The 25,540-nt window shown below is 46.5% G+C and overlaps 1 protein-coding gene across 1 annotated transcript in view; it reads left to right on the top strand.

Annotated features, from left to right (window-relative positions):
• LOC138249474 (vomeronasal type-2 receptor 26-like) overlaps nt 1–25,540 on the top strand; it is a 206,640-nt gene that overhangs the window by 78,415 nt on the left and 102,685 nt on the right. The gene's annotated exons all lie outside the window — the stretch shown is intronic.

Raw genomic sequence — 25,540 nt, forward strand, 5'->3', positions numbered from 1 at the left:
GTTGATGGTTTCCTAGGTAGTAGGATACCTGTTATCACACTAGCATCAACCTTTGGACTAAGTGTTGTTTGTACTTTGCCCTTTACTATACACAACCTAGGAAGTGCAAGTTGCATACAATTACTATCCCCTTAATTGTGGTTCCTTCCTCAGGCTGTTGAGGTAATCCCACCCTGAGTCCTTCCATCCTCCCCCTGACTCAGAGTAACACTGTCCCACTCCAGACCTGAGCAAGATAGACCAGTAGTGCACTGTTGTTTAAGAACAAGAAAAGAAACAGAATTGGGGTATTTTGTGTAGATTTGTGTTTGCTAACTAAAGTGACCGGTCTAGTCTCAGAAACCCCCCCAAAAAAGAGTATACCCTGCAGTTAGATTTCGCTAAATTTGAAAGGGCCAATCACCTTCAGCAAAAACCTATCACCCATCAGGCCCCAAACATTGCAAATCATCAAAATCAAGATTAAAAAATTGTTGAATACCTTCCCTCACTGTCAGCCACCACATACATCATCGATCATCACTCACAATCAATCAATAATATATCATCACTCATTGGAGCAATAGTTACGTCTTCCAATCCAAGCACGGTGATAGGTACACAATTGTACCTCCTCTTTAATGCAAGCAACACATTGGAATTTGTCCGTCTTGTAAATCAAGGATCTTTTGGGGCTGTCCTGCTAGGTGATGGAAAATGGGTAGGTATAGGAGGTAGGCAGGCATTGTCTCCAATGTCTTGAATTGAATGGGGAGGCTTCTTAACTGCACAGTGGTCCAACTCCAATCCGGCCATACATGTGCCTAAAATGGGTGGGCAGCATAAGTCAGACACATACATAATGTTCCACTAGCTATATGCTTTTTTGGCAAAGAAAGAAGTTCAACAATACATAATTAAAAAGTACTATGGTGGCATACTCAGTGGCATACTCAATCAGGGAAGTAGAGTTTGTCCTCAAACTTATGTGGTTCATTCAGAAGTTGGTCAGCTAACACACTTGAGTCTGACCAATCATCTTCCTCCTCCTCTTTAGGGCTGGGCGAAAAACTCCACTCTGCTGGTGGAGTTTGCAGATTTCACCAACTCTGAATTCTACGGAGAACGCAGAGTTCCAGATAGACTCCGCAAAGTAGCAGAGTTTTTTTCTGATTTCCCCCATTGGCGCACGCTCTCTGTTATTTCGCGTACGCAAGATGTGAGACTAAAGACTTCCACTCTATCCGGATCACAAACGAGATCTTTTACCCGCTCGCAAGAGTTAGTGCCACACTAGCAACTTCCAGTGCATCTTTTTTGATGTAGGCAAGCACGAGTGAGTGCGATCGGCTGCTGCTGCAACCTGGTAAAGCTGAAACAACTAAAATATACAACTCTTAGTAAAAATCTTCTCTAATTTACCATCCTTATTGATATAGTACAATTTATTTATTTTTTTTATTTTCCCAACAACAGGAAGTGCCCCAGAGAATCCAACTTCCTGTACCATCCAGCAGGCTCATCCCACTGCTTTGTCTATCTCCTGCCCACTTTTCACTTGGATTTCAAGCTGGAAGGATCACTTTTTTTTGTCTCCTGGATAAATTATTGAATTTAAAGACAGTTGTATTTCAGTTTTCACAAGTAAGTTAAAAAACCCTTGCATAAGGGTGTTGTACAACTTGTTTGTTTGATAGGGGGCAAGCCCCAGTATTTATCTGTACTTGTATTTGTTTTTTTTTAAATTATGTTGGTGGTTGGCCTGCAGTTGTGGGCTAGTTATTTATTTACTTATAATTTTTGTTCTACGAAGGAAAAATGTTTAACAGTGCACTACATTTGCTCCATGTTCTGTTCTGTAAATTTACAATATTCATTAAATTGAATGTTAATATAAGGTGGCTTAGTCTGCTAATGTAATAGGCCTTCCAGCTGTAGGTCCAGTACTAGGCGTGGATGCATGATGAAAAACAACTGTTTGCGGTGTCCATGGAACTGATACACCATGGATGGCATTGAATTAAAGATAACAAGATGTTGTATGGCGGTATTTCACATTTTTTTTCTGCAAACAGTGTATGGGGGCTTGTATAGTACTTGATGCCTTGGTATGATGTGTGTTGTTGTAACTTTTGTAGCCTCTATAGTTTAAGTTTTTGGAATTACTAATACTGATTTAATGCTGTTTTTTTCTTCTGTACTAATGCCTTCTTTGTCTGGCCAGTGCATGAGAGTATTTGTCATAGCCACCATGTTTTCTATTTATCCTGCTTGTTGTTTGATGTGGCTGTTGGCCATTTTGTTTAGGAAGCCACTAGTCCTGCATGTGTTCTTCTTTGTTGTGATGGCCATGCCTCCTTGCTGGTTGTTGTTTGTCCATGTGACTGGTGGCTATTTTGTGTAGGGAGCCAGTGTGCTTTTGGGCTGCATGTGTTCTTCTTTGTTGTGTGGGTCATGCCTCCTTGCTGGTTGTTGTTTGACCATGTGGATGGCAGCCATTTTGTGTAGGCAGCCAGTGTGCTTTAGGCCTGCATGTGTTCTTCTTTGTTATGGTGGCCATGCCTCCTTCCTGGTTGTTGTTTGACCATGTGGCTGGCAGCCATTTTGTGTAGGCAGCCAGTGTGCTTTAGGCCTGCATGTGTTGATGACTATTCCTCCTTGCTGGTTGTTTTTGACCATGTGGCTGGCGGCCATTTTGTGTGTTGTTTATTCAGGCCTAGTAGGTCAATGATGCTTATTACTAAATGTAGTGAATGAGTAGTTTTTTTATATTTCCATACTTTCTTTTGCATTTTTCACCTCCACCACTCCTTGCCTTCCAAATCTCTGTGGTTTTTCATGCTATTCCCCTGCCCCTAGTACATCAGCAATTGCAATCTACTTAAAAAAATGTTTATCCTTTTCTTCTATTTTTTTCACAACATTTATTTTGTTTTATTTTATAATATCAGTTTAATAATAAGAATAATAATATTTTATTTTTTCTAAACTTTTTTTCTTGCTTTTTGATTTTTTTACATAAGTTAAAAAAAAAATTCTCCAGTTTTTCCCATTAGCCTCATGTCTGCCGTAGACGTACAGTTGCATTACATTTTATAACATTACATTATTAAATGATTATTCCATTTGTCACCAGCACCTCTCTGAGTGCTACATGCCAACTTGATGCAGACAGATAAAGCTAACATTTACATTCTGTATGTTGTAGTTGTTGCTCTTTCTTATCCTTCATGACTTACATGCTACTGAAAGTTAATGTTGGTGTGTTGTTTTTACAAATGGATACACTGTATTTCATAATTATTTATATGTTTATTTAAGTAACCATTCTATGATATTGTTTGTTTCTACTACGAATGCAACAACAACAACAATGCCACGTTTCACTGATCCTTCTTGCATGTTTGCTTTTGGTGCACAAAGAGAAAGACACATCACCCACAGTACTGTCAGATAGAAGGCCTGTGCTCGATGTGACGCGTGACCACACTCATGACCACATGGATATCTCTTCAGCTACTGAAGCTAAGTGCTACTTCCAACTGACAGCTTTGAGATGGCCCCAAAGAAAGCTACTACCAAGAAAGTAGCCAGTGATAAGAAGGAGCTTCTCATTACTGGTATGTCACCCCAGACCTTTTTTGGGCAAAGAAGAAGTGTGCCTGTCGCACCAGCCTCTGGGTAGCAAGTTTGGAGCACCACTCCTGCATCAGCGGCCCCTTTCCAAAGTAGGCCCAAGCCCATGTCTGACACAGAGGCAGCCTCTCTCATCACAGGAACACAGACGAGCAGTGACACTGAATTAGACACATCTCTTTCTCAAAGTAGTACCTAATCATTGGTGGAAACTCGGGTCAGTGAATAACAACAGCTGCAGCCAGCAATAGCAGTCCCTTCCGACGTAGGAGCACATCAGTATGTTTAGCTTCATACAGAGGAAGCTGAAGAAGCCCCTCTTTCACAAGACCCACTGTCTTCCAGATCTCCACCATCTTCTTCCTCAATCCCCCTTCTGATGATCAAGACTCCACTTGGATGCCACCTCAGTCTGAGGCACGCCAGGAGAGGCAAGGAGTGAAAAGAAAGTTTCCTGAAAGCCTTAAAGTTATAGATGAAGAAGAGGAGGATGACAAGTCTGACGATGAGCCAGTCATCATGGATGTTAGCCCAGCCCCAGTGGAGTCAAACATTACCCCATCTTCTCATCCTGCTCCGAGAGATGTGGCACATTGAGCCTACTACTACTGCCACGTTTAGGCAGGAGAGACAGTACGAACGCAACCACCCAATGGCACGTTTATACAATGGGCAGCTGGCTAAAGTGTTAGCGTTGCACCTCCTCCCTTTTTATTTTGTGGAAGGAGTGGGTTTTCCATAATCTGCCTGAAATAGAAGGTTCCCAGCCGGACCTATTTCGACAGAGTTGCTGTTCCAGTGCTACATCACGATGTGCTGGAATTGATTGAACAAGCTTTACAGCAGCGTGCTGACAGATCATCCACCTGACGACAGACAAATGGACCAGTTGCCAAGCCACTGATTACATATGCATCACTGCACACTGGATTTCTTTTTTGGGGGTTAGAGACATGATATCTACAGGTGTTGACACAGCTGAAATTTTTAATGGTGCTCGGATGTGTGCAACAGTAGCTATGTTAGACATGGAGAACTCTCATACAGCTGCAAACATCTTGGATGACTTTAACAAAAAGCTCTTTGAATGGCTGCGCCCCAGAGGGCTTAACGTTGGATTTGTTGCCACGGACAATGGCAGTAGTGTAGTTAAGGCCATGTCAGAGGGTGGCTATTTCAGGGTCCTGTGTTTGGAATGCCAGTTAAATTACTCATACAGGAGGTGCCAACACGTTGGAATTCTACTTATTACATATTACAATGTGTGTTTGAGTAGTACAGACCAATCAATGAATATGTCATGCAAAGAGGGGTTGCAACTGTGAAAGGCATGATCATTGAGATGGACCTATGAGACTTGGTCAAATACCTGCCAGAGATACTGATTTCCTTTGAAATTGTTACACGAGAAGTCAGCAAGGAGGACTTTACCATGGGTCAAGCCATCCCATTGGTGCATATGCTGCAGAAACAGCTAAAGGAGGTGTCCGAAATGCACGCAGGTGTGGATGAAAAACAGATGCACAGGAGTTGGTGTAGATGTTAATCCTTCGCTTAACTGTTAATACAAGGCTTCAAAGAGACATTGTGTCATCCAAAATCACATCTGTACCACAATTCTTGACCGACGGTACAAACAATTACTGCCCACTTTCATTCCTTTTTCTGATGGGGATGTATCAACCTACAAAACATGGATAGCTGAGCTAGGGAGAGACCTAGAAAAAGAACAGCTGGAAATTAGAGGCCCACTCACGGGCAGAAGTTCTGTTGGGCAGCCTACAACTTTCATAGAGCCTGTGGAGAGTGCTGTTGGCTCACATCAGCCAAAGTCAACACCAGAAAAAACAACAGGAACAGGAGCAGCAGCCCCAAAATCTGCATTTGACTGTTTTCTAAAGGCAGGGCTTAAGTCCAGTGCAGAGGCGAAAGCAACAGAGCTCGAGCAAGGTGGAACACCAATGACTATTGAGCGGATGGTCCAGGCCTACCTAGATGACCCAACGGAGGTCTATCTGGATCAAAACCCATTGGTGTATTGGTATGGAAAGAGGCGTCAATGGACAGTGCTCAGCAGGCTGGCAATAAAGTATCTGGCTTGCCCTGTAGCCAGTGTGTCTGCTGAAAGTGTGTTCAGTGCAGCTAGTATAGTTGTGACAGTGAGAAAGACCAGTCTCTCACCCCAAAATGTCAAAAGATTGACCATGTTCAAAATGAATCAGCACTTTATAGCACCCAATTACTGCATACCTGAAGTACAACAGAAGATGATGATGGTGATGATTGGTCGGATCAGGTCATGGTCGTGTGTTAGCTGCCCAATGTCTGGGTGAAACACCTGAGTCTGAGGACTATCTCTACTTGCCTCACTAGATCTGGGACACCATAGATCTTTCTACTTTCTATTATGAACATCTTTGAGAAATAAAATAGCTAGCTGTGGGAACCTTGTTATTGTGTATTGTTTGTTTCTGTCTAAATGACTAATGAACCACAACTGTTTTAGGCACATGTATAGCCAAATTGTAGATGGACCAGTGTGCATTGAAGAAGCCCCCAAACCCACCCAAATCACTTCAAGGAGATTTGAGAGACAATGCCTGCCTCCATTTTGTGCCTATCCTTTCTTTTGTCCCCTAGCGGGACTTCCCCAGATATTTGATTTAGAAATACTGTCCAAAGTGTGTTTAGTTACCTGAATCAAAGAGGATCAGCAATGTGCCACTATGCTAGATTGGAACAGGTAAGTAATGCTATATATGCCTCAGCGATTGATATGCGGGACACTTGTTTCAATGTTGAGAATTGAGATGGTTGGTGTGACTCATGATGTCTAGTGGTGGCAGATAGTGAGTGGGTGTTTATATTGTTTAAATATATAACGCTGGCTTGTGTTTGTGTCGTGATCAATTTACAATCTGGATAGCATAAAAATAATTGGTGATATTTTTTACCTGAAGGTGATGTTTTTCCCTTCCCCTTACCACACTTACCGAAATTTGTTTGCCGGCGTTTTCACACTGCTTTGTTTTCTGGTGCTCTGCTTTCTGGTTCACATTTGTCAAAAAAGACCCGAATAGTCCATTTAGCTAACAAACAAAATTCTAGTCCAGAAAATAAAAAATACTCAATGTTTCTGTTGTTAAACAGCTACAGGTCACTCTATCTCAATTGGTTCCTGACTGAGACTGTGACTCTCAATAGCAGTTAGTAGGGACTGGAGTTGGACATAAAATAATCTTTAAGTCTGGACTTGAGTATCATGGAAGGAATCAGAGTGTGATTCCACAAGAAGGAAGTTATCAACTTCATAGAAATCAACAGGGGTGATGTGAGGAGGAGTCTAAGAGGCCTACCCCTATCTGTGGACTGGTGGTGAGAGGTGCGTAAATTCCTTGATTTGGGAAATGCAATGCTGCTGTGTGTGTCTGCTGGCTGGCTCAAACTTGAAACTATGTAGTTGGGTGGGGGGCCTGTTGTATGAAACTGGAGGAGACAGACATGTGATAGATGATAATAATGTCACATTATGCAGTGCTGTAGGCTAAATGTTATGATGAGCATTACAGTTGCGAGTTAGATCATCCCGATACATGCTGCTGACACATGTCTGTGATTCTTGCTGGATGATTGCAAAGGTCCTTTCTCTTGCTCTGCCACCTCTAAGTCTTCTTGGTACACTACTCTTCATGAAGCTTACCTTCCATTCCATACTTCTTTATTCTACAATATCTTGAGGATAATCATTTCTCTTTTACAATCCATAGGCCTTCTCTTCTCCTGCACCATAACACTCATGCTTACCTTATCGGACCGCTTCAGGCAGGCACCCAAGAAGATTGACGTGGCAATCCTAGAAGATTGCAGATGCACTATCCAATTTGGCAATACAGACTAGTATAATTTTTCTTTCAATATTCATTTTTTGTAGAACTGTGTGTGTTACCTTCACCCCAAGATTAATTGTTATATAATGTACTATTTTGTAAATGTAGCTGACTGAACATTTTTAGATATATACAACTTGGGTCTCACTCTGGCTGGCAGAATGTTAAGTTATCTGTGTCATACATATTCACATTTTTCTTTTTCTATACCTCCCACAACAGGCTGATAATCATTTCCCAGGTGAATCTTGTGTTTGTGTTCTGGTTGTCTTTTTGTCACACCTTTCCCAAAATCCCTTCCCCATCCATTCATCAAATCCCTAACACCCTTCCCCCGGGCTGTATGATTGATTGAGGTGTTACTTCATAATTTACACCATTGATTAATCTCACACTTGGTGGGGCGGATGTGGTAGAAGCAATCCCAATTCAGTGTGCAGGATCTTCATTTCATTTCACCTAAGTTGAGTGGGACCTTGCTTCTGATTCCTTCACTGTTAGTGCACTAGCATGCTACTGCTACACCACCATGGTACCTTGAGAAAGCATGCGTCCCTTGCTTCAACCATTCAGGTAAAATAATTATGGAACATTGTTGTACTTTTAGTTTAAGCAATATATTTGGCAATGGAAAATCTCTCCACCCCACTCCTATGGGTCAAATTTTTAAGAATACACTGCAGAGACTAGAAGAGTATTGGGCCAAGTTTACCTAACTGCATAAATAATTCTTATACACTATCAGCAGATTTTTAAAACATGCTGCGCTAAAAGGAATACACTATCAGGAAATTTAGAAAGCATGATGAATAAAGTCAGCAGTGCGAAGTAAAACACCCCAAAAAAAGATTTTAGGCATAAAGATCTTTACACAACTATTTATTTTAAACCGCGTCCCTAACAAAAATAATAATAATAAATAAATACCCACCCCCTCCACTCACAACGTGCCCACCACTATCCCCAAACAATTGTCACTTTCCCCAAAGAATGTCCAAAACAGAAATATGTCCAATTGTCCATGGCAAAAAAAATGTGGCAAAAACCCATTCCCATCCTCCCCACCCACAGCAAGCCCCACCCACCAAAATAAAAGGTTAAAAGAGCAGAGGAGGGCACTACCGGCTGGCCAGGATTCTCCTGAGGAGCCCCTCCATACGTGCCTGACGGGCCTCTAGCTGCGCCAGCCTCCGCAGGACGTGGCATTGGAAGACGGTCTCGGGGGCAGGGATGATGTGACGGGGGCGGCTGCCCTGGCACTGCAGCATAGGTGTTGCTGCCCTGGAGGCACTGGGGCCCTGAGTATCCTCCTCCTCTTCCTCGAGGATCACCAGCTTCTGGTGCTCGGCACATATGGCCTCCAGCATTGTCCCCATCAGCCAGGCTGCTATTTCCTGCCGTTGATGGTGGACCAGCAGGAATAGCTATATCAAGAAAGAAACAAGAGAAATTGTAAACAATGGTCTTGGCAAACAACTTGTTTAAAATCATGTAGTGTAGCAGCACAGTAGCAGTACATTTGGTGGCCACCTCAGGCCATTCATTTTTTGGTGATATCTGTCACAGCCATAATATGCACTATGGAGTGCAAGTATTCTTCTCTCTACTGCTGTGCTAAATTAATGGTGGCATTGTTAGCTCTGTTGGCGCCATAGTCGTACTCGTTACTGTCTGCAGCTGGGGCAGGTGTACTAGAAAATTATTTTATTCCAATGGCCCTGTGCCTCTTTGTACCTGGACTACTACAAGGCCGTGCACACAGGACAGGCCAGTGCACAAGAGGCCTGCAACTGCAGCTTTCACTGCCTACGGCTATCCTGAAAGCACCCAATCGGAAGCACTAAGCAGGGTCCCTGCTTAGCGCTTCCGAGATGGGTGCATTCAGGAGAACTTCACAGGGCACGGAACTCCGGCTTCGCGGAATCACACAGAGTTTTTTTTCCAACTCTGCGGAATTCCGCTAAGCCGGACTCCGTTCACTACCCCCAGGCCTATGTTCTCACGAAACATGTGTAGAATACCTTATATGGGCATGCAATCTTCATTACATATGTTCTCTGAGCCTTACCATCACTCCACAAGATAAGATACATAAGGGGAGAGGGAAGCAGAAGAAGGAAGTTAAAGACAGACTATCATAGCCAGACAGTTCGAAGTAAAGAAACTCAAAGTATAGAAAATAAGTTAATAGGATAATGCAAGGATAAGAAGATTTTACAAACAGATAAATCGAAGTGGATTTAGAAAAAAATAGGAGACAGGCACAGTAAAAAGGTAGAAAATAATTCTAAGTGTTTAGCGGAAAAAGATAGGGAAATCAATATTAATATTAACAACATCAGGAGGACTTACTGAGGCCAGCAGACCCATCTGCCCGGCCCTTGTGAAGGGGCCATCAGCTGCCTTGCCTGCCTCAACAGCCCTCCTGCTGCCCCTGGATGCTGGATGATGTAAGAAAAAAAATAGAAAAGATTTGTGGTACTGTTAATAAATAATCTCTCCAAGAATATTACTTTTTTTAAAGGAAAAGGCAAATGCAGTAACATTTCTATATCAGAGGTTCAGGTGGCATGGATAATATAATAATATTAGTATTAAGGACCACCGTCCTATTTCAAATTTCCTAACCTTATTTCTAATTTCCTAAACTACATTTTTGAATTACTAGTAACTTGCAATGAATGATTTCAACACTCTCATCTCATTATCAATGTCAAAGCATTACATTGGATGCATGCAAAACTACTACACATTACTGGGAAATTACTTGCCAGTTGGAACTGTAAGAGAACAAAAAAAGAAATGCACAGAGAAGTGAGAGAACATGTAAAATCACTAATACTAATATATTAACAATGACTATGTTTGACAGGACATAGTACTCAAGAGGAGTCTCTGCATTACTTCTGATGCAACCCAAGCAAGCGCCAAAAAGAAATACAATTAGGTAGCGCTGAGCATCTGTCTAGATGACGATCACACAATATTATATTTGTAACATAAAGTTAACTTACCTGCGTTTTACTGAACAGCATGCTTGCTATTTGGGAAGAAAAACTATTAGCATAGAGCACAACTGATAATAATAGATTTTTACTGACCGAGCCCCGCAACCTAGACACCTAGGAGGTCGAGCAGTTCCGGGTCCCGATCCAGGATGCCAGCCCACTGGTGCGCCAGCTGTTGCTGGGAGCGCCGGACCCCAGAGCTGTGGTGCACAGCCCGATGCACCCTCTCCCAGTGCTGCTGGCGCTCCCGGAGGCCGTACCCAGAACCGGGCCTGCCGCCTACTGCCAACGTGGAGGGAAAATGGTGCTGGACATAAAAGACCAAGGCAGACACCTCTGCAAATATGGTGCGGGGCTGCACCCCTTGCCGTCGCAGCTTTCTGCAAGGAAGGCGGCTGGCAGATAGGGGCCTGGCGCTCCCCTGATGTGCTATGGTGCTGAGGACTTGGATGGGAGAGATAAGGAAGGAGGGATTGGGAAAAAGGAAGGAAAAAAGTAAAGGAAGTCACTAAAACACAAAATAAATCTGGAAAAAAGTTAAAATATAAAAAGAAAAAGAGAAAAGGTAATATAATAAAGAGAAACGAGGCAAAAAAGGTTTTAAAAGTGGGAGCTAGGAGAGATATAGAGAGGATCATAAAAGTAGTCCCCATCACTATAAACAAGCAAAAGAACAAGATGGCCCGCCCATGTGAATTGCGTGGTGCTATTCGTGCAAGAATTCCATTGAGAGATACAACTTTGCGTTGCCAGTGACGTTAAACGTGGCAAGAAACTCCGTGCGCTAGCGGAAATCCGCTTAATGCAACAGTTTTTGTTTTATTCTGCATAGCTCTGCGTAGCACTGCTATGCAAACTCCACCCAAGCCTACTCCTCTTGTGCTGTTTCTGTGATATGAAGTGTTGGTTAACTGCTGAGCACTGGCCATTGGCGCATCTTTGCATACTAATACACAAATGGGTTTTGATATACATAGACCTCTTTTGGGTCATCCAGATACTCTTGGAACATCCTCTCAATGGTCATTAGTGCTGCCACTTGCTTGAACTTTTTTGCCTTCGCCTCTGCACTGGACGTAAGACCTTCCACTTGAAACCAAGCCAATGCAGAGGTAATGGCCAATTCTTCTATTCCTGTAGTTGTGGTTGTATCTGGTGTTCTTGTTGCTTGTATTGGCTGCTGTGCGATAGGACTGCTCTCTTTGGAAGTTGAAGGAGGTGCCCCAGTACTGCTGCCCCAGAGTGGGAGTCTAGTAATTTCCAATCATTCTTCTTCCAGGTCTCTATCTTGCTCAACAGTCCACCTCTTGTGTTTTGAAACATCCCCTTCAGAAAAAAGAAAGAAAATGGCCAGAATGTTTTTGTACTGTGGATCAAGTAGTGTGGCACAGATGTATTCCTTGGACAACATGATGTCTTTTTGCAGCCTTGTATTAACAGCCAAGCGAAGGATTAAGCTCTCAACCATGGCATGCGCTTCTGCGTTTTCATTCACACCTGCGAATGCAAAGCATGCAACAGCGGGATAGCCTGGCCTATCGTACTGTCCTCCTTGCTGACTTCCCATGAGTAAACCTCAAAAGGAAATAGCATGTATGTCAAGCATTTGACTAGACCGCATTTGCCCGCATTCATGGTCATGATTTTCCCAATTGCATTCCCTCCTCTTTAAATGATATAGTCATTGATCTGTCTGTACCTCAAATAGACGTTGCAACATGTAACAGGTTGATTTTCAATGTGTTGGGACCTCCTGCATGAGGGCTTTAACTGGTACTTTATTAGCACTCTGAACAATCCTCAACTGCTTCCGGGCTTTAAAAGTATGGCTCAAACGAGTGCAGATTCCTCTGCCGGTGGTCAGTATGTTGCTGACTTTGTCTTCTTTTTTTAGAAAGTCCCGCACAACCAGGTTGATGCAGTGCACTAAACACAGGACTCTGAAAAAGTTATCATCTGTCATGGTCCTGACTATATCACTTCCATTGTCCGTGGCGAAAAATCAAATTCTGTGATTTTTGCAGCTGTATGGGATTTCTCTTTGGCAAACATGGCTACTGTTGCATGCTGCCAAATGCCCTTAACTCAGTGCTGAGACCTGCAGATAGCTGCTGCCTAACCCCGGCAAAATAGATCCAATACGCAGTGATACACATGTAATTAGTTGCTTGACAACTGGTTCGTATGTCTGTTGTCAGGTGTCTAGTGTGAACAGCACTTTGCTGCAAAGTTTGTCCAACCAATTGCGGTACACTGTGATGGAGCACTAAACCAGCAACTTTGGCAAAACAGGTCCGACTGGGAACCCTCCACTTTGGGCAGATGGCAGCCACAAATTCAAAAAATCCCGCTCCTTCCACAAAAGAAAAAGGGAGGAAGCCCAGCGCTAACATTTTAGCCAGTTTCTCATTGTACAATCCTGGAATAGTAGACTCAATTTTCTTCTTTCCTGGGGCCACTGATGAAGTTGACTTCTGTGAAGTAAAACGTGGTAGACTCAATGTGCGTCTTAGGGTGGTTACTGTATGCTGTGGTGTCTATCAGACTCTTGTGCCATTTTGAGGTTGCTGAGTCGGGTGATCCTGGCACACTGCTGGGGGCAGGACTGGTTTCTGTAAAGATGTCACCCTCTACTTCACCTCCCATTGTGATTGGAGCTGATGATTCCCCACTCTCCTCACCTTCACCACCACCACTTGCAGCAGTTTTATTAAGGTGCCCCTCCTACTGAATTGTGTGATGCTTTTTCATATGAGCTGTTTGGCCTCTAGTACCATAGTGTGAACCAGGCTTACCTCGACAAACACTTGTGTGGCAAATGGAGCATATGGCAATGTTATCCTCCTGCTTGCTAATCTTAAAAAAGTCCCAAACTGGGGAGGAGAACTTTCTTAGTGTGCCTTTACCAATGCCTGAAGAAGGACTGGAGGAAGGTTGGTGTGTCTAGAATTGCCTCTCTGCAGTGCATACTTCTGAGGTTAGGGTTGATGCAGGTCTTAGCAGGGGACTTACAAATATGGGAGCTGGTGCTGGTGGTGGTACCTGTGCTACATCCCTTGCGGAGGGTGAAAAGGAGGGGTAATGTCAGTTTCCTCTGGGCCAGCTTCCATAACAATCACTGCCTCAACATCCTCCTTACCCTCTTCCATAATTCTAAGGCTTTAAGGAACTTTTCTTTTCCCTTGCCGCTCCTGGTTTGTCTCAGACTCTTCTAGGGACTCTGGCGGGGTCCAATCCATGTCCAGTTCAACGTTATTGCTTGTCTGTGTTGCCATGATTACAGTGGCTGCCTCACTGACATACATAGGCTTGGGCTTAGGTTAGGGTGGAGAGGTTAATGTGGGAGTGACGCTCTCAGATTCCGCCCCAGAGGCTGGTGTGGTAGGCACAAGTTTCCAGAAAAAGACTGTGGTTGGCACGCCAGTAGTGGAAAGCTGCTTCTTCTCACTTGCCACTTTCTTGGCAGCACCTTTCTTTGGGATCATCTTAAAGCTGTCAGTTGGCAGTGGCACTTGGTTGCAAAAGCTAAAGAGATTGAAGGACTGATGCCATATGTTGTGTGGGAAAGTGTCTTTTTACAGGCCTTCTGTCTGGCAGTAGTGTGGGTGATGTCCGCTTTGGAATTCGGGAACTCCGTGCTACGTGGAGTACTGCAGTGTTCCCTAAATTCCACCATTCATTGCATGGTGGAATTTTGTTCTCGTTATCACATGTGAGACTTGTTTTGGCACATGCTGGCGGGTGCCATAATACCCTCAGGCTGCTGGCAAGCATGCACAAGATTTCACACTCGTTAATGCAGCTTCCAGCCACAACAGCGCCTTTATCATGCCCGAGATGAGCGTGAGTACCACGGCAGCACCTCGAGCAGATTCTCTACTCGGGAAGCAGCTAAATCTACTCGAAAAGACCTTTTTGAGTGGATATTCCAATCCAACACACTGTTCAAGTTGTTTTTTAGTGCAAGAAGTCTTTTTTTTTTAACTTTTTTCCAACAGGAAGTAAGTGCCCCAGAGATTTCAACTTCCTGTTTCAGTCCAGCAGGCTCCTCCTAGTGCTTTGTCCCTCTCCTGGTAACTGTTTACTTTGATTTAGAGGTGGAAGGATCACTCTCTTTGTCTGCTGCAGATATATACTTTTGGATTTAAGGACTTTGGTGGTCATTATGAACATGGCAGGAAAGACCGCTGACCGCTGTGGCGGCGGTGAACAGAATCCTGCCGGCAGCGGCGAATGGAAACCCGCCATATAATGATCGAAAAACCCAACCCTGCCAAAAATTCCTAGACCACCACTCCCCGCCAGGACCCTGTCGGCGGGAATCCCAGCCCACCACCCCCCCCCGCCACCACCAAGCACACCCACATCCCGCCCTCCAAATAATGATGCACAAATCACCTTGCCGGACAGTGGAGGCCGGACGACCATTGGCGGCTGCGACCACCACAGGCGACAAGTGGGCCCAACAGCAACCAGTGCACACATTGACTAGGCTTAGCACCCACACACCTGACACACATCCAGAACACCATAAAACACCCCCAGACAATCCCTTGCAACGAAACCAGGACCAGAAGACGGAGAGCACTAGAGCCAGACAGCGAACGCCAGCAGACAGGACACGCATAGCGACCCACACAGGAGCACCCAAACCCCGTCCCCATTCCCGACGCCATGCACCGCCCTCACCATGTCCCCCCAAAAAAATCCACACTTCACCGAATGGGAGCTAAGGACCATGGTGGACGAGATCCTAAAAGTAAAGCCACAAATATTCGGGTCCGAGGTGCAGCACACACCCATCACCCAGAAAATGGAGCTGTGGCAGACTATTGTGAACAGGGTGAATGCAGTGGGACACCATCCACGCTCCTGGGATGACATCCGCAAGAGATGGAACGACCTGCGGGGGAAGGTCTTGGCCATGGCATCCAGGCACCATATCGCAGTGCAGAAGACTGGGGGAGGACTGCCACCCACACCACCCGACTACCCCGACTGGGAGGAGAAGGTACTCGCCATCCTGCACCCAGAGGGACTCACTGGACTCACTGGAGGAATGGACTCGGGTAAGTCATCTACAATTACCCCATATACACCATACCTGTAATGCATGCACCACCCCACCCCACCCACACCGACCTAGACCCACACCCCACCGAGCCATTACCCACCACATCCACCACCCTGCATCCCCCACAACTCACTACCAGGCCCACATCACTCCCGCTGTGCACAGCCACCCACAATGGAATAATAACCCCCACCACAATGTAACCCCACCACTGACACTAAGTGCAATGTCCATGTCACAAAGGCACCCTAGAAGGCCACTGAAAGGCACACCAGCACAAAATTGCACAGTTCAGTACACCTCAAACCCTCATGCCTATGTAACATACATTTCTATGTCCCCCAACAGGCACCACCACCCATGCAACCCAAATGGAGGGGACAAGGAGTGCCACAGCACTCCAGGGAGACAGAGGCACATCACAGGACACTGGTGAAGGATCCCTGGACACTGATGAGCAGGCAGGCCCCTCACACAGCCAAGACCAGCAGGCCAGGGGAGGCGTACCCACACCAGTGGACTTAGGGCACAAACAGGTGGAACACAGCTACAGAGGCCACAGTCTCCCACCCTCAACATGCAGGAAGATGAGGGCCCCAGTACTAGTGGCACGTCAAGACCTGGGCAGGGGACAGAGCCACAGGGGGCCAGGGCAAGGTCAAGTGCCCCAGTGGTTCAGGGGGTAGGGCACCGGATAGATGCAGCAGCCCAGGACGTCATTGCAGAGGTACTGGGGGCCTACCAACATACCCAAGACAGGTTGGCACAGATTGTATCCACCCTGGAGCAAAGTCAGAGGATGCAGCTGGAACAACACCAACGGGACATGGACCAGTGGAAAGAACACAATGCCACAATGGCCACCATTGCTGGAGCACTGCAGCAGTTGGTAAACAAACACTCAGACACCCACACCGGACAAGAGGCCCCCACAACAGCCCTGGACAACCAGCAACCGATGACCCAAGCAGCTGAAACAGCACAGGAAATACCCTCCCAGGAATCACAAGGCCAAACGTAGTCTCAGGCCAAGATATGGCACTGGAAACAAGCCCCCCTCCAACAATTGACACTGCTACTACTGCCAAGCAACCATCCCACCCATTCAGCAACTGCACTTAGCTGAGGGCTAAATAAAGTACTAAACTACAAATAGGACCCACCTATGACATCAAACAGGCCTGCCACCAAGTCGGTTTTGAGGACACCCAACCATTACGACTTCCATCACTGTACATAGCACATTGCACTGTATTCCACCAATAAACAACATATCTCACCTGTAACACTGTCCCCTGTCTTCAATGTTGAACAAAGTGGAGTATGGATGCAACTGGCAGGGAACAACTTTATTGTCAATTTGTGCATGGTGGTGGTAATGTGTGTTTCAAATTAGTCAAGAAGGGAATGCATATATTGTCTGTCAGTACCATGCTGAAGAGGTCCATGTCTCGCCTATCATGACCAATTCCCCCAGATGACATGGCACACTTACACTTTCAGTCACTACCCACATTTACAGGCTGAAGTCCCACACAGTTATTGGAAGTAGAGTTGTATCAGTTGGTTCCTGGAATTGACATCTTCCCCTTCCTCATCCTCACCATCACTCTCCTCACCTCTCTGAGGTAACTGATCAGGACCTATAGCACCCTCCACCTCCAAAAGGGGGATTGAATGTCTCACTGCCACGTTGTGCAGCATGCAGCAGGCCACCACTATTCTACACACCTTATCAGGCCCATAGGCCAGGGAACCACCAGAGATATGTAGGCACCGGAATCTAGCCTTCAGGAGACCTATAGTACACTCTATCACCCTCCTAGTACGTCCATGGGCCTCATTGTATTTCCTCTCTGCATCCGTCCTAGGATTCCTCACTGGTGTCAGGAGCCAACGCAAGTTTGGATAGCCAGAATCACCTAGAGAAATGGTCAATACAGAGTCGTCGTTGTAATGTCCTTAGTCAGACAGGCTGGTTTTCTGCAATGTGTCAGTTAGTGACAGGCAAACTTACCTATGATCAACCCTCTGTCCTTTTGTAGTTGTTCCATCTTCTGTGGCACACTACTGTTCCTCAGCACAAAGGAATCATGGACAGAACCCAGAAACATGGCATTCACATGAGATATGTACTGGTCTGCAGTACATACCAATTGGATGTTCATGGAGTGAAAGTTCTTCCTGTTTCTGTACACCTGTTCACTCACTCTTGGGGGGATGATGGGTTTGTGGGTACCATCGATGGCACCTATAACATGGGGAATGTTTGCAAAGGCATAGAAGTCAGACTTGATGGCAGGGAGGTCAGCACTTTGGGGGAATCGCACATAGGATTGCAGATGTTGTATAAATGCATTCAGAAATCTTGTCAGTACCTGGCAGAACATTGGCTGTGAGAAACCAGCACCCATGCCCAATGTCACTTGAAAAGACCCTGTGGCCAGGAAATGGAGTGCGGAGAGCACCTGCACCTCAATTGGAATGGCATGCTGATTACGATTTCCTGGAGTCAGTGCAGGATCCAGTAATGCACATAGGTCCTGAATAGTTGCACATGTGAATCTATAGGTGATTATGATCTGATGCTCCACCATGGTCCCCATATCCACAAGTGGTCTGTACACTGATGGTGCCCTTCCTCGCCACAAGGGTCGGTACCTATGAGGGGTAAGAAAAAGGAGTCATGTTCACACATAGACTGGCATATTTGCTACATACATTCACTGCATTCTTCATAGTAGTGTCTGTACAATAACTGCAACCTGACAGATGTACATGTACATCACTAAGAGGGAACAGAGTAAATCATGTGTGATTATATACTCAATGGATAGAGCCCTAGGTGCTTCATATAGCTAGTAGGCCCAGCATTGTGAGTATTATGAATTTCAAGATGCGTAGGTGATGGCAAAATGTCTGCCCAATGTAGTTCTGCCCCTTCGTTGTGGAAGTGACCTAAGACCGCTAGCGGTTGACGTCACAGCATACGGCGGTGTTGACCGCTGTTCGCACCCTCATTGGATAACATGGATGCCAATGGGGAATCCTGGCGTATCATGATCGCCGCCGGCGGTGACGGTGCATACCGCCGCGGAACGTACGCGCGCTCATCTTCGTTTGATCACTTGACTCCCTGATCCTGTGCAGTGCTGTGGCCTGCCTCTGGCTATGGATGTTCCACGTGGTGCAGGGGAAAGGGCCCCGGCCTTCACCCAGGAAGAACTGGAGAATCTGGTGGAAGGGGTCCTGCCCCTGTACGGCAGACTCTACGGCCGGCCACAGGTACAGGTGAGTCCGGGTTTGGGGGGCACTGTGTGAGTGATGGATGGAGTGGATTGCTCTGATGTGTGCTCCTGTAAGCCAGGATGGGGCTTAGTGCATGGAATGCTGCGTGCCACTGTCCTGCATGTCTGGGAGTACTGTCTGTCCTATGTCTGACAATCTGCCAGCTGTTGCCATCGTGCAGGTGCCTGACCTCTGTGTTCCATTTCTGTGACTCCCTACTAGGTCAGCGCCCACCAGAAGAGGGCACATTGGCATGCCATCGCCAAGGAGGTACGGACCCTGGGGGTCTACAACCGGCAGAGCACCCACTGTCGAAAGAGGTGGGAGGACCTGCGGCGCTGGGCTGGGGAAGTCCTCCCAACGTGGAAGGGGTGCCCGTTGGGCACTGACCCCCCTCATGCGAAGCATCCTGGTGATGACGTACCCAGACCTGGATGGGCGCTTGAAGGCTGCACAGCAGTCACAAGGGGGTGAGTACTCACAGCCCATACTTCAGCCTGGAAGGATGAGTGTGTTTGCGATAGGGCTCATGGTGCTTAGAGCAGGGATTTTGACTGGTGTCCAGCTACTGTCTGCTCCCCAAAGGGTGTAGGGGTGTTCCTGTCAGGTTTCACATACCTCAGCTCCAATACAATTACAGGATATGGGTGTAGGTCAGTATACTGCACAGTAGTCAGGGCCATGGTCATGGGCCTTGTGCACGGTGCTGCCTGTTGTGTTTGTCTGCTGGGTAGATGTATGTCTGGTCATTGTGTATCAGCATTCAGCTACTTACAAGTGTCTCTCCTGTTTTGTCTCCCCATCCCTGTTCTCTTGTGTTTGTCTGGAACAGCATCAACATCAGGCGAGGGAGCTGAGGCATCGGTAAGTGGGGAGGCAGCAGCCCACAGATCCTCCGAGGCAGAGACAACGGACACCCAGGGAACCAGTGGGTGGGAGGGCGAGGGGACTTCCACGAGGGAGGCTACTACCACAGGAGGTAGTGACTCTGAAACCTCCTTCGATGGGGGTCCTCTGGCGGTGGCGGACACTAGTGGACAAACCACCACCGTTCGATCTTCCGCCACCCCCCATACCATCAGCGCTCTCCCTTCGGCCCCCCACCGAGTTGCCCGTGCCCTCCTACCCAGAAAGGTGGATGTCTCCTTCGCCCCAGGCACCTCCTCCCCTGCCCCAGTCAGCCCTGCTGCCCTCACAGAGGAGGCTATTGACCTCCTGAGAACCGTCTCTGTAGGGCAGACAACCATTGTCAATGCCATCCAGGGGCTACCATCAGAGGTGCAGCAGACAAATGCCTATCTGGATGGCATTCACGGTGCCGTGTCTGCCCTACAGAGATCTTTTCAGGCTCTGGCCTCCTCTCTGACGGCAGCCAGTTTCCCTGGCCATTCTGTCCCCCCTCCGACCTCCTCTACCTCTTCCAGCACCCCATTCCCTTCACCCGTCCAAGGCACACAATCACACCTGCTTACAGGCACATCAACACACAAGAAGCACACTTCCAAACACAAGCACCACACATCCCACCACAAGCATTCACACAGCCAACAGACACCTGCACACACAACAATTTCCACTTCCCCCAGTGTGCCCGCCTCTTCCGCCTCCCTGTCTGTCCCCTCTACATCCACACCCTCATGCACTGAACCTTCACTCACTGTTACTGCTCCTCTTCCTGCACTCACCACAATAGCAGACAGCCATGCATGCACCCCATACACCACACCTTCACTCACCACCTCCTCTGTAGTTGACACATGCAGCACACTCACCCGACTTGCAGACACCCACCCAACATACATCCAAACTAGCTGTTTGTCTTCTCCCACTGTGTCCACCCCCCACCTCCCAAAACACTCAAACGCACCAGACATCTACCACACCACAGCATACTGAGCAGTCACCGGCACCCACTACACGCACACGCACACCTACACCCCATACATCAACTCCCTCTGCCTCTACTCCCACGCCCACCCCAATTGCTCCCAAAAACGTTTCCTCTCCCGTGCAGACCTGTTCGAACCCACTGGCCCACCCCGTCTTGTCCCAAAACGTGCCCACCTCCTTGCCCTTTCCGCTCCTTCCACATCGCAGCCCTTCCCGGTCCAGTCTTCCCATTCCCGGGCCCCTTCTCCGGTGAAGAAGAAGGCCCACTCATAGCCTAAGGCATCCTGCTCCACCTGAGCCAAACAGCCCCCACCCCCTTCAAAAGAGAAGCCCACCCCCCCTCCAACCTCCTCACGCAAGTCTAAGTCCCACCCCTGTCGTAAATCCCCACCCTCTCCCCCCACCCCCCTTCCGTGCGGTGCCTGGGTCCCCATATGGAGCCCTGTTCAGTGGAGTACCCAGCACTTGTGGGAGTCAGGTGTGGCCAGTTGTGGCCAAGGACAATTGACTTTTGATGGACTGGCCATTGGCCCTGTTGGCACCATTGAGCTCACTGAGCTACATAATAAAGTTTCGGTGTGGCCTGTGTTTGGGCTGCACGCAGTTCCACCCTGGTGTTTGTTTAAATTATTTATGGGTATGGGGCTATTGTATGTACTATGGCCAAGTTGCAGTGGCCTTGGTCGGGTACGTCCCTCTTGGTGTGGGGTGTCTGACTTGTGCTGCTGGGAAGGGTTGGGGGGGCGTTGCGGGGTGGGTGGCTATATAAGTTTGCCCTTTCCTCCCTTGTGTCGTAGGTTGCGGTACTTACCGTCGTCGTCTTCGTCGGCGGTCTGGGTGGTGTAGATATATGGCAAGGAGCAAGGCCGGCATGATCTGCAGCTCTCTGTCCATGGCTGCCGCTGCACTTTTTGTGGAACTCCGGTGAGTGTTTCCTTCTATTTGTTTCTTTTCCGCCTGGCTTTGTGTGGTGGTGGTTCCCGCCCAGGAACTGGTGGCGGAATGGTGGTTCATAATTTGAGGGGCGGGTTGGGCCTTTCCGACGGCCTGTGGGCACACTCTGCCGTCGTCAGCGGGACTCCTTTCCTGGCGGTGGGAGGTGCGCGGGATGCGTGATTTTCGTTTGGTTCATTATTTGGTGGTCCGGACCACTCCTTTGTTGGTGGTTTCTACTGCCACCGCAGGCGATGCGGAACGGACCGCCATGTTCATAATGAGGGCCTTTGTTTTTGTGATATCACAAGTTCAAAAAATATTGTATAAGGGTGTTGTTTGTTTGATAGGGCAGGCACCCATATTTCTTTGTATTTTTATTTGATTTTTAAATTTCATTGTGTTGGGTGGCTTTGAGTTTCAGTAGGGGCCTAGTTATTTTTTTGCATTTCATTTTTCACCATTTGTAAAAGAAAAGCGTTGCACAGTTCAGTATCTTTTCTCCCTGTTTGTTACATTTGCAATATTCATTTATTCTACTATGTGGCCTAGTCTGCCAGTGGGCCATCCGGCCAGTAGGCCCAGTACTAGTCATCAGTGCATAAAAGAACTGTTTCTGTGGTACATGTTGTTTTAATTAAAACATCATTTAGGGCAGGGTTTGCATTGGATTAAATAAAAAATGTGGGGTATTGGTGGTATTTCACTTTTTTCTGTAAAAAGTGTATATGTGGGTAATATTTAATGCCATAGGAGGATGTGTGTTGTCATAAAATATTTATAGTTCAGTTAATTTTCGTGTTTGGCATTACTGAATTAATGGTAGTGTTTTCTTCAGTGTTACCATGCCTCCTTTGTCTGGCCAGTGTGTGTTTTTTCATAGGCCACCATTTGTCTTTGTTCTCCATGCCATGTGGCCGGGTGCCATTCTGTGTAGTCTTTGTCCATAGGCCTGAATGTGTTCTTTGTTTTCCCATGACTCCTTTCTTGTTGGTTGACCATGTGGCTGGTGGCCATTTTGTGTAGCCAGCCAGTGTGTTTTGTAATTGGTTTGCATGTGAACTTTGTTTGCCATGCCTCCTTGCTCGTTGTTGTTGGTTTGACTGTGTAGCTGGAGGCCATTTTGTGTTGCCAGCCAATCTGCTTTGCCATGGGCTTGCATGTGTTCTTTGCTCATCTTACCTCCTTGCTCGCTGTTGTTGTTTTACCATGGGGCCAGAGGCCATTTTGTGCAGCCTATCAGTGTGCTTTTGCCATAGGCTTGCACGTGTTCTTTGTTCTCCATGCCTCCTTGCTTGCTGTGTTTTTTTACCATTTGGCTGGTGGCCATTTTGTGTAGCCAGCCAGTGTGCTTTGCCATAGGCATGCGTGTGTTCTTTGTTCTCCATGCCTCCTTACTGACTGTTGTTGGTTGACCATGTGGCCAGCGGTCATTTTGTGCAGTCACCCTTTATTTATTCTAGTTTTCAAAGCAATTTTCTAGGGAGATTTATAGGAGAGGGCTATGGCTTTTTTTCGTTCATTTTATTACTATTCCCTGATATCAGTTTAACAATATGCTCGAGGATCATTGTAGTATATGTCTATTTTGAATATGATTATGATGAACTGTGCTTAATATTACATGCATTTTTTTTGATGTTTTTGTTTTCAATTTGTTTCAATTTTTTTTGCATTCTGCCTCCATCCCTCCACCCGCTGACTGCCACAGGTGCACAGTCCCACAACAGCATTAATTGTTTTAGGTATTATTTAATTTCTTCCTGGAACCCTGCCTGCCATAGGCTCAAGCAGCCTTTGGCCCAAATTTAAGAAAAGCGGTGCTGCACCCAATGCAGCACCACTTTTCTTGCGCCCCTTAGTGCCACCCTACCGCCACCATGTGTGCGCCGTATTTAATATACGGCACACCATGGCACAGGCTAGGGGCAATAGCTTAAACATGTTGGACGTTATTGATGTACTGTGAAAGAATTGGCTCTAATCCTGCAGAGTACACAGGGGCCTATTGAAAACAATGGTATTCCCCCCTTTAACCACTGTTCTGTGCAGACATTAAAAATAGCCGCTAAAATTGGTGCAGTGGAATCTCTTGGATTCCACTGCACCATTTTTGCAGCCCTCCTAATGGGGGAATGCCCCCCTTGCATACATTATGCCTAGCACAGGCATAATGTGGTGCAAGGGGTTACAAAGTGGCGCAATGTGTGCATTGCACCACTTTATAAATATGGCACAGTGAATTTGACCTCGTTGGGCCACATTAGCATCATAAAAAATGACGCTAATGTGGTACAAGGAGGCACTAGGCCCTCTTAAATCTGGGCCTTCATTTTTTAAGGATTACTCTATTTTCCCATGCACCTCCCTGAATGCCACAGGTGTGTCCCTTAGAATAGATAAACAGAAAGCAAAGAGTTACATCTGTATGTTGTTATCCTTATTGAAAATTACATTTGATGTTAAAGTGATGTGATTTGACTTTAACATAGTTTGATGTACTGTTAATAATTTCATTAAATTCTTTTCTTACTTGTTTGCTTTTAGGTGCACAAGAGAAGAGAGATTACCCACAGTACTGCCAAACAGAAGGCCTGTAGAAAGACACATGCTCACACAACATCTGACATCACTCCTCCAATCTCCTCTGCTTGTGCAGCCCATTGTCACTGCCAACTGACAGCTTTAAGATGGCCCCAAAGAATGGTGATGCCAAGAAAGTGGTGACTGAAAAGAAGCAGCTTTCCACCAGTGGTGTGCAGACTGCAGCCTTTTTCCAGAAACTTGTGCCTGCCGCACCGGCCTCCAGGGAAGAAGCTGGGAGTAGCATATCAACAGCACCACCCCAACCTAAGCCCATGCCGATGTCCATCAGCGAGGCTGCCACTGCAATCACAGAAGAAAATCCAGTCTACTCTTACTGGATTATTTAGGAAGATGGGGCCCTATGACCGCAACCACCCAATGGCACGTTTGTACAATGGTGAGCTGGCTAAAAGTTTAGCGTTGGACCTCCTCCCTTTTTCTTTTGTGGAAGAAGTGAGATTTTTAGAATTTGTGGCGGTCATCTGCCCAAAATAGAAGGTTCCTAGTTGGACCTATTGCGCCAGAGTAGCTGTTCCAGCACTCCATCATGATGTGGTGCAATTGGTTGTACAAGCTTTGCAGCAAAGTGCTGTTCACACTATCCACCTGGCAACATACATGTACCAGTTGTCAAGCAACTGATTACACGTTATTGCTGCATACTGGATCTCTTTTGCTGGGGTTAGGCAACAGCTATCTACAGGTCTCAGTGCTGGTGGAACAGTAGCCATGTTCACCATGGAGAGATCTCATACAGCTGCAAACATCTTGGAAGACTTTAATTGCAAGGTGTGTGATTGGCTACAACTAACAAGGTCTCAGAATTGGATTTGTTTCCACAGACAATGGCAGTAATATAGCCAAAGCCATGGCAGAAGGTGGTTATTTCAGGGTCCTGTGTTTGGCACATTGTATCAGCTTGGTTGTACAGGACTTTCTAAAAAAAGAAGACATAGTCAGCAACACACTGACTAGCTTCAGAAGAATCTGCACTCATTTGAGCCATTCTTTTAAATCCCCAAAGCATTTGAGGATTATTAAGTGTGCTAATAGAGTATCAGTTAAAGCTCTCATACAGGAGGTCCCAGCACACTGGAACACAGTCTAGTGCATGGTTCAACATCTGTTTGAGCAGGACAGACAGATCAACAACTAAGTCATTCAAAGAGGAGGGATGCAATTCGGAAAAGCGTGACCATGGACGCAGACAAATGGGGCCTAGTCAAATGCCTAGCACAGATGCTTCTTCCTTTTGAGAT

This window comes from Pleurodeles waltl, chromosome 8 (genome assembly GCF_031143425.1).
Source record: "Pleurodeles waltl isolate 20211129_DDA chromosome 8, aPleWal1.hap1.20221129, whole genome shotgun sequence".
Lineage (NCBI taxonomy): Eukaryota > Metazoa > Chordata > Amphibia > Caudata > Salamandridae > Pleurodeles > Pleurodeles waltl.